Source organism: Agelaius phoeniceus, chromosome 2 (genome assembly GCF_051311805.1).
Source record: "Agelaius phoeniceus isolate bAgePho1 chromosome 2, bAgePho1.hap1, whole genome shotgun sequence".
Classification (NCBI taxonomy): Eukaryota; Metazoa; Chordata; class Aves; order Passeriformes; family Icteridae; genus Agelaius; species Agelaius phoeniceus.
This window is the reverse complement of record NC_135266.1, coordinates 8,879,267-8,895,368: the sequence shown is the minus strand read 5'-3', so window position 1 is coordinate 8,895,368 and position 16,102 is coordinate 8,879,267. Positions and strand designations below refer to the sequence as shown.

The following is a 16,102-nucleotide window of genomic DNA, read 5'->3' as shown; positions in this document are numbered from 1 at the left end:
AATGGCACAGCTGAGCTCAGGGTGGGCTCTGTCAGAACCCAGGAAACGGGCTCCAGCAACACAGCTGTGCTGCTGGGATGCTCTGCTGTGAATTCTTTCCCTCTGAGCTGTGGGTCAGGCTCCTGTGTCTCTGGATCTTCTCCAAGGGCATGGCCCACTCTTCCAGTTACTTAACATTTGATGGCTACCAGAGTCTCTGTTTGTCCTCTTCCCTGAGCCTGGAAAACGAGGAGGAAATCAATGGTTGGGGACAGAATCCTGCAGCCATGATCAAAGGAGAATGAAGAATCATGCTTGCTGTTGCATCTGGTTTCTCAAGGCACCGGCCAAGGGACATAGGCAGGTGTCAGTGGGAGAAGACAGCAAAGGATTTGGTAAAGGTCCAGAGCATTTGACAGCAGATTCTAAGTCTTTATCAGTTCTTCTGTGCTAAAATCTAATTCATATTTTTGTCCTCTTTCTGGGCTCTGAATCCATTTTTGTCCTCTTTCTGGGCTCTGAATCCATTTAGAATAAATTGGAGCAGGATGCCATGAGGAGAGCAAAAACATGGCATACTCTGGATGTCTGCTCATTTTGTTTTTTTCAGGCAAGTTTGAGAGCTGAGGGATGTATGGACTTCCCTCAACCCCACTCCATTATTTTCTGGGGTGATTTTTGTACTCTTAGAATCTGCTGGCTCCAGAGTCAGTGTAACTCAACTTGAGTCCTTGTGAATTCTCAGAGCTGAAAATATGGGAAGGATTCTATTGGAGGAACTATTTCAATTTTTTTTTTCTTGGACTGAGCTAAATACCAGAAGGAAACCATGCCAGCACCACAAATGGCTGGTTTGTAAATTTTTATTCTGACGGCTTTCCCACATTTTTTGGAGAGGTTGTAAGCTGATTTCTGAAGGAGAAAGCTCTGTGTTGCTTAGCTGCAGTTTGTGTGGGTTTTTTTTCTAGCTGTGGGAATGGAGCTGTGATACAGCACAGGGCAGAAACTCGTCCTGTGGCATGGTGGTGTGTGGTGGCAACCCTTTGCCTGGTGGGTCAGGTGGTTACAGCTGTGAGGCAGTGGGGAGAAGGTGCTTCTTTGCATCCAGTGAGCTGTTCTGAACCGTCATGAAGGACTCCTGTGTGGTTCACATTGTTTATAAAATAAGAAAGTCTGTGTACGCAGCATGTTCCCCCAACAAGTGCTTTTTTTGTCAGGCTTAAATATGAATTGCATTTGTATTTGTGGGACAGATGTGTATAGGTGAAGGCTTTTAGTATGAGCATTAAATGAGGCTGCACAGATTTCATGGGAGCTGTAGGACCGTAATGGGGAGACACAGTTCATTCAAATTTCATGCTGCGTAGCTTGTTCCTTTCCAAATAGGTTTTGTTTAACGTAACTTGTTATTTTGATAGCTTCTTCTCCTCCCCCTCACCATACTTCCCAACTTCTTTCTGTAAATGTATCAACATGGTAAAAAAAAAATTCCATAAACAGAGATAACAAGCTTTTTGTGTGCTCATATGTATTGTTATTCATAGAACACATTAAATGCCTAAGGTTACCGCTTTTGGTCCTTAAGGGATGTAGTAATAAAAATTCAACAGCCATTTTTTTCCTAATCAGAATTCTATACTGACTGCATCTGGTTTGGAACTAGCAGATTAAAAAAAAAAAGTTGATAAAAGCTCTGCTCTGCTTGTTAGCTATTTTTATTTTTTCCTTTTGGGTATCATAAAATGCTTGCATAGAAATCTGAGTTAGAGCCTGTCTTGTTTTTAAGAGAAAATGAATTTTGAATTAGAATTCTAAGTGAATTTTTTATAGGAGAGAGAAACCTTGAAGCACCCCTCAGTACCTTGTATTTGTCTAGTACTTAAGTAACCTTTGGTCTTAAAACATGTGTATAATTAATATTTCACTGTAGCCTTCTAAATATATTTTGTTACCAAATTAACTGCCTGCCTCAATGTGTTCTGGGAGGGAGCTTTAAGGGGGCATGCACTCATCCTTTAAAGTTATATGGCTGAGGAAAATGGGTTTTCTCTTCCATGCAAAGCTTGTTGTTGCCCCAAATAGGCACCGTAGCAAAGTGATTATTTTCTGATCCCAGGCCCTGTGAGACACTTGGCACCACATGAGTGCTTTGTGTGTGCTGTCCTGCTGGAATGGGGTTTTCTTGCTGTCAGTTAGTGTCATAAAAGCATGTGAGTAGAGTTCCCATTTAGATAACATTCCAAGGTGGGTCACTGATCTGAAGAGCATCTTCCAAAGTCTGTGGGGACTACACTAGGTTCTTAGAACTTGGCCTGTCTTTGGCTATGTGACAAAATCAGAGCTAAGGTACCTGCTTAGCTCTGTAGTGGTAGTTTGGTTTGCTGAGTGTTTGTTGCCTTGAAAATAGACCTGTGCCTGCTGGTGTGATCCCTTGGAAGTTAGCAGGGGCAGGAGAGAGGTGAGGCAGGTGAGTGTTGCTGGCTCTGAGGCCACAGCAGGGCTGTGATTTTAAAAAAGGTACAGTTCCTCTTCTTTAGCCAGTTCCTCTGGGAATGTGGTGTCACTGGTGGGGGTCAGGGGGTCTGGAGATGGCCCCATGAAGGGTGATGGGCTCAGTGCCCCTCTGGCATGGGAGGTGTGGGAAGTCCTGGTGAGTGCTTTGAAGTGCCTCCCCATTTTCATCTTCTCAGAATTCCCCCAAAAGGGGTCACTTGTGGGTGCTGGGAGTGGCTCTGCTGTTGGGACAGACAGCTGCCACTGTGGCAGGAGGGTGGAGGGGGCATTTCCCTGCCATTCCAGGGCTCACAGAGCTGTTTTCCAGGAAATGACTGAGACAAAGAGCGAGTGTGGCAGCCTGCTTGGGAACACAGATTTATGGCTCAACTCCTGACCCGTCCTCAAATGCAGCCATCTGAGCTCTGCATTACAATGTGGGATTAAATTTGTGTGTCCCTTTGAGTTACTAGTGGTATTACTCATCTCCCCTATATATGTCCAGCTGGGTTGCTGAAATAACTGGTTTTCTCCCCAAATCTTCTTTCCAGTGTTTCTGCATTGGTTCCTGCATGTTTCCGGTCTTTTTAATACCTCTTACCATGCCTGTATTTCTTTTCTTTTAATTCTTTTAAAATATATGTTAGCAGATGGTTTTAGAGGAAATATTTTGGGAAATTTTTAGCTTTCCCATGTGGCTTAGATTGCTCAATCTCTTGGTGGTTCCATTTGATTGCAAAGTCAACATTGCTATACTTTTAGAAAGTGTTATTACTCATATGTAGTTACCTGAAATCCCAAAAAACCCCAAGCTCTCAAAAATGCCCGGTATCCCCCCATCATGACAGATTTGAAGTGCTCCATTGTTCAGCACAAACCTCATGCAGTTGCCTCCTGAAGTCAGTTGTTCCCTGTTCTCATAATGATATACATGTAAGATTAAAGATAATGGTGTTTTCTAGTAAGCATAGCCCAAGGTGAATTCTGTTGGCTAAATAAATAACTGGATTTTTAAAAACAACAACAAAAAAGGCTAGATGGTGTTTGAAACCATAACTCCAGTCAGCTTTGTAAATTCCTTCTTGGGACGTGTACACAGCTTGGCTCAGTTTAGTGGGGTTTTGATTGGGATTTTTCACGTTCTGAAAATTGTGTGGTTTTGGTACAAATTAGCATTTTACACCTCATTTAATGGAATAATTGATTTTGCTGTTGGCTAAATCCTCCTTCTTTCCTGTTTGTGGAGCTGTGCTTGCATCTCAGCAAGTGCCACCCCTTGACCTTGGAGTTTGCATCAGGACCGTTCTGTGGCTTGAGGACGGTGACATTTTCACATTAATGGGTTGGTTTGGACTGGTGAAGGGCATAGTGGGGGACTTGGAAGTTGTTTCAGCTCTGTTTGGGAAGGCACAGGATGCATTCATAACCCAGCAGAGGCAGGAACCCTTTTTTTCCACAAGGAAGGGCAGGAGGCTGTGGGGGAGTGCCACTGTTTGTGTAGTAAACATTTGGCTGTTTAGTGTTCCCTCCTGCTCTGAGCAACCTGTTGTGTGCTAAACAGGGTAAATATAAATTCTAGGGAAAGGTGCTGGGGAGGCCTTGTTAGCACTTTTCCATGAAAACAGCAGTAGAGTCCTTGGATGCTGCCTCATTCCAGCCTTGCTTGTCAAGGAAACGGAGGCAATTATCGTAGGTAAACCAAGGGAATTTAAAATGGATCCAATAATCTGATTTTATCTCTGATTCTGTGACTATTTATCAATTCCCTGTGCTGTCAGGGAGGGAAATTAGGTTACCTGGTACTGTTAGTTGTCTCCATCTCCGGATTTTTATCATCATTTCTTCTGTTGGTGCAACTGTCCTACAAATTTACGTGCCATTGAGTTAATAGATGAGTATCTAGAAAGGCTCTTTGTGCATGTGAGCTTGCAGAAGCATCTCCTTCAATCTTTCACATGCTGTTTAAACCCAGTGATGCTTGTTAGAGAGATGCTGGCTTTGCTGTAGTGCTGAGTCCCTTCTGCAGCCACCAAATTTGCACTTTTCAGCCCTGCTGATCTCAGTGCCTTGCAAACCTCGGGACTGAATCTTTAAAATAAAATACAGGACTCAGAAGTGACTGTGGGCAGCAGATGACAGACATTGTGCAGCCATTTTTATTTTGCATGATGTTACTTCTTTAGGCTCATTTCTATTAATTAGCATTTAATCATCTCTCAGAGATGAGAGATGGGCAGAGCAGGCTTCTTTCCATCTTAGCTCTCTCTCATGGTGGTGGGCAGATGGTTGAAATGTTCTGTCTCTATCACAGTTCTGGGTTAGCAGAGGGAAGCATTTGAATTTCCCTTGCACTAAAGGGACTCTGAAGCATGGCACACTTGTGTCTTACTGGATTATCATTACTTCATAGCTGAGCTGGTTCTTTGAGCTCTGGGAGGAGGACACAGGATTTTTAGGAGCTACTGTAATGAAAGAGTGGAAGTTAATGTTGTTAATATCAATTTTGCTGTAATTTCCACGTAGTGTTTTGCAAGATGTTTTCCAGATGTGCTTTTTTCATCTCTGTGTTTCTGGGGACAATACTAAAATCTTTACAAGAAGCAAGCAAACCCCCTTCCCTCTCTGTTTCTTGCTTTTCCCATCTCCCTAAATTGCTGTAATGAGTTCAGTTGGTGGCTGGCCACAGTGTGATGCTGGCAGTGACCCTCTCCCAAAAACCAGGCAGGATTCACCACATTCACCAACAGCCTGGGCTGAGCAGAAGGTTGAAATTTTGCCATCATTTATTATTGGGAGATATTTGCTGAGAGCTTTGTGGGAAGGTTGGATTTGGTTTGGGCTGAGTGTGGATTTGGATGGATCAAACTGAATTTTTTTTTGTTGTTAACATATTCAAAGAGAGTCTTTTTCAAGAGTTTAATTGCTAGGAGAATGTGATGGGGTGAGTAATGACGTGATGGACTTAATCTGCAGAAGCCTCTGGATCTTGGGAGCAGAGCTAAGGAAAAGGGTGGCATGCTTGTAAGGTTCTGCAGAGAAATCAGAGAGGAGAAAAGAGAGTGAAACCCTGTAAATATCATAGGAAGAGGAGCACTTACATTTCCCTTTAAAGTGGGAAGAGAAGGAAGCCCCTGCTGTCTGACCCACATAACCACTCAGTGCCTTAATGCCTCTGAACAGAAAGGATCAGCTCAGACCTGCTGCTGCCACGGGATTGGAGCTGCCAGGGAAGCTGACAAGTTCCTCAGGCTCTTGTTCCTGACTGGATTATGGGCACTGCTTCAGAGAATGCAGGAACAGGAACAGCAAATTGCACCAGCAAAGCTCATCTGCAGCTCAGCACACAGGAAACTCTGCCTGCAAGGACCTGAGTACATCTCCTGCAGCTGAGGATTCAGCTAGGCCATGCTGATTTCGTCATTTGATAAGTTTTGAAAACATTTGTCATTTGGATGGAGTTTCTCATGGGTTGGCCTCCATCTGGAAGCAACTTTGAAGTGTTTGGAGAATTCCTTTCAGTAGTTTTTGGCAAAAGAATATGAAAAATTGCTCATTTTTGTATGTTTCTGAAAGTAAATGGGAGCTATATCAAAACCTGACATTTTTGATGGAGGTAGTCTTCTCAATTATATAAACTTAGTGATTTGGGAAATTCTAGGAAAAAAAAGAATTTTTCAAATAAATGAGAATTTCCTGAATGTGCCAGGTAGCACTGAAATTCTTTTTTAATTTTTTTGTATCTGGACTTGAAACTGAGGCCAGTTTGTGGCATCACAGGTTGTGTCATGGCATCAGTGTGGCATCAGTCCAGTTGGGCAGCACCAAGGCTTCAAAAGTTGTGTCTGGGGCTTGGAGCCCAGCCACAGGTGAAAGTCTGTGGCAGAGATGGGGACCTGGGGTCTGCAGGCCCCTGTAGCCTGCAAGGATTTACACCTGGATATCCACCTGGAGTGGGATGTTTGTCCATGCTTGAAGATAATACAAAGGTGCATGGCAGTGTGCAGCTTGCTTGGACTGTAAAGATACTCTGCTGTGACCTCAGCCAAAGAAAAGGTGGAGGACATTGTAAACAGATTATGGAAACACATCCAAGTCAATCCCAAAAGCTATTTGAGGAGAATTGCTGCAGATTTCCAGCAACGGAGAGCCCATGAATTTTGTTGTCTTCCCTAATAGTTTCCTGCCCAAAACATTTTTATTACAACTTGCTGTGGCCTCCCCTGCATTAAAAGACAGTCAACACACCAGAGATGTGTCACACAAGTTGTGCCTTTCATTCTTGGAGAATAGGTTAAGATAGAAGAGAAGGCACTTTCCAGGTATGCATTAACAGAAGAGATAGAAACTCAATCCTCCTGTTTCACTTCAATAGTACTTAACATCTAACTGGCTCTAATTAGGCTTGGAATGGGAAGATAATTAAGAGCATGTCTGTTTCCCTTTGAAAACAAAGAAAGGAAACAAATGCAGATAGGTTACCCTCAGTACCTTGATGGCTGCATCTTATGGCTGGGTTCATTTTCACTGGTGCAGCTGCCCTGTGCTGGATGTAGCATTTATTGCTCTGTGGTGTGCACTGACTGCAGACTGAGCATGATTCAATTTACCTGCAAAATAATGTCTTAGAGGAAATAAGCAGCTGATATTATTGCATGTCTTTGAGAATTTTTTTTTTTCAAATTTCCTCTGTTTTCAGGTCAGTGATGCTATGCCAGAGCTCCTTTCTTTGTTTAGCTGAATCTTTGAGTTAGTTAAAGCTGATCCAGTGTGCAGTTGCTTGTAAATGTTGAGGTCAGCTTGAGTGCCACCTGGAACTGAGTTCCTCTTTCCAGTATACTTCAGGAAAACTGCTGAGTTAAATTGAGTGGGTTCAAATAATCTAGAGGCTTAAATTGATCTCTCTTGTCCCTGAATAACCTATAGGCCATCTGTGCATCACCTTCAGGGTTTGGTTTTTATTCTGTGCAAGTGTGAACTAAAACCTCCTGAAGAAAGAACCAGAACCTCAAGATGTTGGAGAGCTGAGTTTCAGAAATGTTTCCCTCTTATTTCCTGGATCATACAAGCCAGCCCTGGGTATATTCCTTGATTCCTGTTCTCACAAAACAGGAGCTGATGCAAAGGGATTGAATCAAGATTTTCCAACAGAAGGTCACACCATTTAAAAATAAAAAAAATGTAGTTCACAGAGATGACCTTACAGGTTTATTTCTGTCGTGGCAGCTTGGACTGGGGACACATAAGAGCCTTTCTAGGAGGCAGTGTGACCTTGCTGCAGTTACTGAATATGTGCAGGATGTCTGGGCAGCTTTCAGAGCACCTGTGCAAAACTCTCACTGACAGGATGGGGCAACTGCTGGTTTTGCCCATGGCCTTGTGGATAAATAGTTCCTTATGGAAAAATAACCACTCCTTTCTAAACCTTTCCCTGTTGGTCTCCAAAGTGATGCTTTTATTGGGCATCCTCCCAGCATGGAAAGGGCAGCTCAGTGCCCTCTGTGCCTGCTCAGCACTGACCTCATCCCCCCTCAGCTGTGTTTAGTGGCATTCTCACCAGAGAGATGTGCAAGGCAGGGCCACTGGTCCTTGTCCCATCCAAGGTGGTCCCTGCCACAGCCAGGGGACAGCCAGCAGCCTCCTGGCCAGCACAGGAGCACTGCCAGGCAGGTGTGGGTGGGCTCTGTACTCACCAGTGCAATTACAAACTGCAGGAGATGTGCAGGACCAGCCAGTGTGGTCATAAACAGTATTTCATCCAGAACTTGTGTAATTTTCAACAGAAACCAGCAACAAAAATAAAGCCTCCCACTCCCAGGACTTCTGTGTTTTGTAAGCAGCAGCTTTGTGACAAGATGGTTGTGCTCAATATAGGTATGTTTGTGGTAGAGAGAATTTTCAGCTCATGGAATTATCAGAATGATATGGAAAATTTGCCTGAGTTTCTGTGAGCTGGCATGATAGGCATGTAATACTCTTTAACACAAAACAAACTTGGTCCCTGTTGTACAGAAACCTGAGCATGCTGCACCATAGCTATTTTTTAACAGAAGTATCAGATTGAACATGTTCCCTTCCCTCCTGCTCACTGACCTCAAATTGCTGGGGGACCAGACAGGATTAATCCCTGTGCCATGAAGACTATCCAGTATTAAAGCAAGGAGCTTGGTTGTTTCCTAGAGCAATGCAATCCCCAAATGATAAAGAATATAACTGAACCACAACCACTTAGTTGATTTCTACCCTTAATTTCACCTAATTTCCAGTGTCATAGCAGGTATTAGACCAAAATTAATTCCTATTTTTTCCAGCACTATTGAATATGAAAAATATTTAAGAGTGAAGACCTCTAAATCTGAAGGATATAGAGAAGAATTTCATGCTAAGTTTTAGCTCTTAGGCAATCAATCAAGTTATTAATGATATAAGAATAAGAGCCACCTCATCAGTGAGGAGCAAACAATTACCCAGTTTTTCTTCTGGTACCATTAACCAGCTTATCAGTTGTTTACCAAGCTCAAGTCTGTGTGGCACTAAAATTTCCCTTTTGGAAACATATTTGCTCTACATCATATGTTAGTGCAATACTGGTAAGCAAAAGAATATGGAATAAAAATACATTTCAAGAAGAATTACATCAGCTCTGGTTGATGGGCACATGTGGGTGGACTCAGCTTGGTCCATATGAAAGGTGTAAAATATCTTACAACATCATCTTTCTCTGCTTAAATTCAGTGGGAAACAAACATGACCAAACTGTCTTATGCAGCCAGGCAATGGTTTTTGAAACTCACCTGTGCTTAATATTCATGTTCAGTGAAACAGGCAGTTACTCTGGCTTGGATTCCTCAGAATTCCCACAGACATGTGTGTGCATGGGAGGGTTTATCATTCGTGTGCTGGATATCTCAGCAGGATAAACCTTCTTCCCCTTCCTCTGCCAAGTTAAATTCTCCCTCTGGTCTCTAGACTCCCTTTGGTTACCCTGTGATTTTGCAGCACAGCATCATTTCACAAGAAGATGTGTGATCCTCTGGTGTGGTGATGTCACTGAATTTAGATGGACCCTAAAATTGTGTTTAAAATTTCGCAGCTTCTATGAAAACAAAACCTAAACTAAGAGAATACAAGAGCAAAAGAGTTATCTCTGTGTGGATGAGATGGAGTAGTGTGTGACCACCTGAGTCAGCTGGTGGATGAATAAATGCTGAGTATTATGGCTGGCATCAGAGGGCATGGCAGAGTGCATGTTATTTGGATTAAATTCAGGAAAAAACTGGACCCTGGCTGCACCCTGTTTGTTGATAAGATGGGATTTTTTAAATGTTGATAGCTGTATGTTATATTTTCTCTATTCTTGAGAAGCATTGTGCAATTACTTAGAGCAACACTAAACCTTTGGATTTATTTACCAGTGGTAATACCTAGAAAATAGTAGTTGGTATGTCCATTTGATAAGACAGAGCCACTGCTACAAGTCAGGCAATATGTCTAGGATGTGGCCCAGCTGTGAGTTGGTTATTTTAAGTCCCTAACTATAATAATTACTATGTTGTAGCATTCACTTTGACATATTACTTCAATTGCAGGAGTAGAAAGATGAAATAATAATTAGGGTCACCTGATGTTGCTTGTAGAGTATGGGAATGCTTCTGAGAAGTTTAATGAATTCTCCTTGTGAAGACAGATTATGATGGAGCAGCTGGCTGTATCTGAGCTATGAAATTCATACACCATGATGCTTCTTTATTCTGAAGCTGCATAGACAATGCTCTGAAAAAACCTTTTAAGCTGCCCAGCATCTTGGGAGAGGGAGTGGAGCTGCTGCTGCATGAGAGTAACCCCAAGGTGAGTGGGCTTCCACAGCTGGGAATTATCCATGCAACTTTCCTGACTTCACAGGAAAACCCTTTTGTGGGGAAAAAAAAAAATTCCTGCCATGCAGGGCATAGGTGGGGGATAGTTTTTCTTCAGGGAAAGAGCTGCACATTTCTGTAGATGGATATCCACCTTTATTTTGGAAGATATTTGACTGGGCCACAAGCATGTTGACACAGCTCCCCATGGAGAGGAGACTTGGTGTACCTGCTTAAGAATGTCCTCCTCCTCTTGGTGCTGAGTGATCTCTGATCTCCATGCTGTGTTCCAAGGGTGGCAGGCAGGATCAGCTTTTAGTGGTGACCTCCAGAACAGGGTGGTTTGTTTGCTTTTACCCTGCTGTGGACATGAAGACCCAGAGGAAGATTTTGCTAATGTGGAGTTCTGGTTAAAGACCAGTATGCAGAATTTTGTCATTTGTGGGTTCTGCCAGGTCTTGTGAGTGGGATTGTCAAGTGCTTCTAGGAACTGGACTGACTTACTGGCTCAAGAAGGGTTTCTCTCTAGTTTACTCATGCAGTGGATATTTTGACAGCTACAAAGAGTTCTTAGCAGTTTTGTTTGAGAAATTGTAATCAGGTGGCTAAAAAGAGCACTCTGTGTGGGGATGCAGCTCTCAGGACTCTGCTTTAGCACAGGGAGGGACCCTAGCACCTACAGGGGCAGAGGCTGTGCTGGGAAGGACAGTGAGAGCTTTCCAAGCTGTCATTTAAGGCTAGAACATGTTCTAAGGAAAAGGGTATCAGGTAACTTACTGCTTGGAGGAAACTTTTAATTTGGAGATTTCTTCAAGTAGAAGGGAGTTTGTTCATGCTGAGAGCCTATTCTGTAGCTTGTGCTTTCTCCCACACCCCTTTCTGGAAGAAATTAATGCTGGCTGCTCTTGGTTTTGTGTCAGAGTTAAATTAAGGCTTTTCACTAGCCTGGATTAAGGTGTATTTTGGTGTTTGGTGGGTGTAGGCGGTGACAACTCATGGAAAGATGTGATCATTCATCCTAGCATGCATCTTGCATCTGAGTGGGTGAATGACAGGCTGGTTTTCTTCTGATGGCCCTGTGCATTTCTATCCAAAACCCCTGTAATGCCCAGCTGGTCAGGCTGGGAGCAGAGCAGAATGCCTTAAAACAGTCACTGTTTTGTTCTTGCCCTCTCCTATGGCTTGGGGAACAAGAGGGCAAAGGGCTCAGCAGGGACTCAGCAGAAGGTAATTAATTTCTCTGGCATTCCTGGACCATGCTGCTTTCAGGCAGAGAGAATTTTCAGGTTAGCCACAGCATGATTTCTGTTTCCCACTTCTCCTTCCCCCTGAGTGGGTATCATGTAGGGACAGAGATTGCTCTGTGGCTTAGCTCATGCTTTTGTTTTCTTTTATCGCCTTATGTGGTGCAGTTTAAATTACACTTTTCAAATGGTAAATTGCTTGGGAAAGACTTCTTAATGCCAGTTCTCCTGGCAGTTTATTTCATACTTTTCATGCAAGTTGTACCAATCAGTGTCTGGTGGGGCTGCCTGCTAAGCAGGACCAGATGGCCCATGCTAGTGAGGACAGGAAGGATCACAGGGGTAGGAGCCAGTGTTATCTAAATATGTGTTTTGGATTGCATCATGAATGCTTCCCAGGAGGAAGCACAGCTGGCACTGGAATTGCAGAGATCTGATTTTTGGTATTCTCTATTTGCAGTCTTGGCATATGTGAAAATCAAGTTCATGTTGGGCCAGATCAATAATATTGAAATTCTTCTTGGATAAAATCAGTTTGCTTGCTAGTTTTCTTTCTGTCTTTTTGCTTATCCTGTAATCAAATGTACTGTGTGATAGAAAATACACAGAAGAGAGCAGCCAGGTCCATGATGTAATCTTGCTTCCATGTGTGCTCTACCACAGGATGGCCTGAAAATGGAGTAACCAATACATAACTGCAGGAAGAAAACCAGAATTAATCATAGGTGGTTTGACCACTATTTCCCCCTCTGGCACTAAAATACTTGAGTACCCTGCTAGGCAAAGGGCCAAAGAGGAGAGGGGGATGTGTCAGAAAGTGGCTGCCTTGCAGAGCTCATGTTCTGGGCAAATTTCTTTTTCTTCCTAATGCTGGGCTGGCAGCATCCCCTATGCTTTGACCTGGTTTTCATCTGTAGCAGTGGGCACATCTCCAAGGGGGCAGGGAAAAAGCATGAATGAAGAAAGCTGTGATCTTAAACACAGTCTGTGGAGGCCAAATTTGATTCTGCTAAGGCTTAGCCACAGCCACCTTTGCTTTGTGTAATGTATTATATTGGATGTTTGTCCAGGTGCCAGCAGGAAAAGGCCAAGAGATCCCAGACATGGCCACGTGATTGAGATTTGGCACATCAGGCCTTTCAGAGGGCTCTTGGAGTATGTACTGGTACCTGTCTTCTCTTGAGACTAAGACACAACATGAATAAAAATGTGAGAAACTTCTTACTGAAAAATTCACTATCAGAAAGTTATGGGAAATTCATTACTTTGTGATTTTTTTGGGATTTTTGGGGGGGGTGGTTGGTTTTTTTAGTTTTTTGTTGTTGTTGTTGGTTGGTTTTTTGGGGTTTTTTGTTGGTTTTTTGGTTGGGTTTTTTTGTTTTTTTGTTTTTTTTTTGGTTGGTTGGTTGGGTTTTTTGTTTGTCTTCGTTGGGGTTTTTTTTGTTTTTTTGGGGGTTTTTTTGGTTTTTTTGGGTTTTTTTTGTTCGGGTTTTTTTTTGTTGTTGTTTTTTGCTGTCCTATAAACTTTTAGTTTAGAAGATAACATTTCATTTGGTTCTGACATTTAAATCCTTTCCCTTCCCCTGCATGGACAGAGGCTGAGCAGTCCTTGCTTTGTGTAAGGCACCAAGAGCTTGTGTCAGTCCTGGGATGGTGTAAGCACAGAACCACAGAATGGTTTGGGTTGCAAGGAACCTGAAAGATCCTGTGCTTCCAATTCCCTGCCAAGGGCAGGGATGCCACCTGCCACACCAGATTGCTCAAAACTCCACCCAGCCCTGGCCTTGAACTCTGCCAGGGCTGGGGCGGCCACATTCTCTGGGCAAATTCTTCCAGTGCCTCACCACCCTCTGCCTTCTATTCTCACCAGCAGAATAATAACCTGTGGTAGATAAAACACATTACAACTGCCCAGAGAATGATGTGGAAGATAACCTAAGGCAGTCCTGTCAGGATGTGCCCTTATCCTTGGGCAGCTGAGCAAGGGGAAGACCCTTCTTGTCAGCCTGGCCTGGAAGGATTTGTCTCACAACTTCCCTTATGAATTTTGCACTTTCCTAGTGCTACATCACTGTGTTTACCATGGTTCCTGCTGCCTTGGTGTGTGTCTTTTGAGCATAAGCAGAAAATGCTGGCAATGTGTCAGGAAAAAATCCATGAGGAATGCCTCTAAAATGCCCTGGGAGGGAAGAGGAAACCGAGTAAGGTGGTGACAATTCCTGCTCTCCCCCTGGCCCATGTACACCAACTTGCTTGGGTTTAGGGTAAAGCCAGATTCTGCATTCACTTAAAAGCTTTTTCACCAACAACTTTGTGTGTGGAGAGAGGACTAGAAACACATGGCTGGTCACTCAAGGGAAGGAAAGGTAAGTTTATCCCCACTTTCTCCAGGAGACATGGAATATATGGAATATATGGCTGTGCAGAATGGTCAAATGCATTTCCCCTTGATGGAGGTGGCAGCTGGGTATTCCCTGGTTCTCCTGTTCCCTGTTAGCTCTGGAGTGGAGTCCCATGGCATTCCTCCTGGAGAACAGCAAAGGAGGGAGCACCTGCTTTTAGATACAAGCTGCTGAAGGGATCAAAGTATTTACTGATAACTCTCCCTTGCACTTCCCTCCCTTAATCTCTGCTCTTGAGAAATAGCTCATTAATTTGTTAGTGGCTTGATGAGAAAGGAGGGGGTGGAAAGCCACTAAAAATGGCCTTGGTCCAGGTCAGGTCTCTCTGTAGCAGGAGGAACCTGCTCTTTCCCACCTTGTTCCAGTGGGGAGATGAGGAGCTGGATGGTGAGGAAGGTCCTTCCCCTGTTATTCCACAGACTGGTTTGGGCTGCTATATATAACATTTCTTCTTGGTGGACATGACAAGCTACCAAAGAAATGATGTAAGGGCTGTAGAACTTACACATATTCCAAAGTTAACTGCCACATTCCTCCCAAAACTTCACACCGGAGTTTAAATGTGGAACTTTCCTCTCCTTTTCAAAGATCTGTGTGTATATCACAAGTAACAGGCAAAAAGATCTTTATCATAATACTTTGACCTGATAAATCAGTCTTGCAGACAGATAGAAGTTGGCAGGTTCCTTTTGAATGGGTTTGGCAGGCACTGCTGGAGGAAAAGGCAGTTCAGCACCTCCTTAGGAAGGAGAATATCCTTGTCATAACACCATCCATTGCTGGCCTTGTCTCTGACTCACAGCAACAATGAAACATCAGTTTTTTACCTGACTTTGAAACTGGCAAGAAAACCACAGGAGGACTGTAAAATGGAAGTGTTTGTACTTGGTTCCTGTTGTAGGAAGATGTGGATTTTCACTTTACATATTTCAAATTGGTCAGAGGAAGTGAGGAGGCCTGTAGAGACAGGAGATTTTATTATGCTTTTTGTTACATCAAACAATATGTGAAAGATGATTCATACAGAAAAGTTGGAAGAATTTAGGTAACTTAATCTGATGATGTAGATATTTGAACAAAGAAAAACTCTAGCATTGTTTGTTTTGGAACTCTCTTTATGAAGGGACATAGTTGCTCACAAATATCCCACTACTGAAGTTTTTATAGGTCTTTGATCCTGACATAGCTGCCAGTGTTCCTACATGTTCCTACAGCACACCTGGTTGTATTTTTGAGGCTCCCAGCTTTAGGAGTAGAAGACAAATGGTGAACACTTTGTCTTGAAACACTTAATGATAAAATGGTACTTGTGTAAATGCCTGACCTAAATACTAACACCAGGAATAATGTTCAACATCCTGGATGGAATCCCAAAGTTCAGAGCTCACTCTGCTTCTGATGCTTCCAGCAGAAGCACTTTTTCAATACTTCTCTCTGGCTAACCAGCAGATTCCCTCTGATTTTATGACCTGCTCCACAGGGAATGCCTCATCCTAAACAACATGAGCTCTTGCACTTCCCCTTTTCCTTTTTTTAAAAAAAAAACCTGATGAAATCATCTCTCTCTCTCTTTTTGTTATTCCCTCCCTCCTCCCCCCAGTTTAAAGGTTTACCTTATGTTTTTGGGTTGGTTCAGAAAAACTTGCCTCCCCCTTTGAGCTCTCTCTATCTAAAGCTCTTCCCAGCTTGTCAGAAGTCCAGATGCTGGGACTTTTAGGCTGTGGTACAGTCTGGGGATCCAAGCCCTCACTTGCAGGCTGTTTTTCCTGTGCTTTTGTCCTTGTTCAGCATTTTGGGAGGGATCTGCCTCTTGGGAATTGCTAAAACAAGAGAAGGGGCTGCTGCACTGCAGTGGCAAGGGATCCAGCTGTGGGGCATGGAGGGTTTACATCAGTGCTGAGGAGCACAACCACACTAAACCATCCTGTGCCAGCTGTATCTGGGATTTTAATGCCCTCCCAATGAGGCTGCAGTTATTTACTGTGAGTGCTCAGTGTGGCAGACTGCCCTGCCCTCACCAGCACCTGTGCCCTGAGCAGCATTGCACACCCTGCACACCCTCCTGCTGTGCCCTTCAGCTGTGCTGGTTTGAGCTTTTTCCTATCTCCAGCAGTGTGCAGGGAAAAAAAGA

At 43.4% G+C, this 16,102-nt stretch overlaps 1 protein-coding gene across 1 annotated transcript in view; it reads left to right on the top strand.

Moving 5' to 3' along the window:
* The window catches only part of TSPAN7 (tetraspanin 7), a 91,661-nt gene that overhangs the window by 1,794 nt on the left and 73,765 nt on the right, over positions 1–16,102 (top strand). The gene's annotated exons all lie outside the window — the stretch shown is intronic.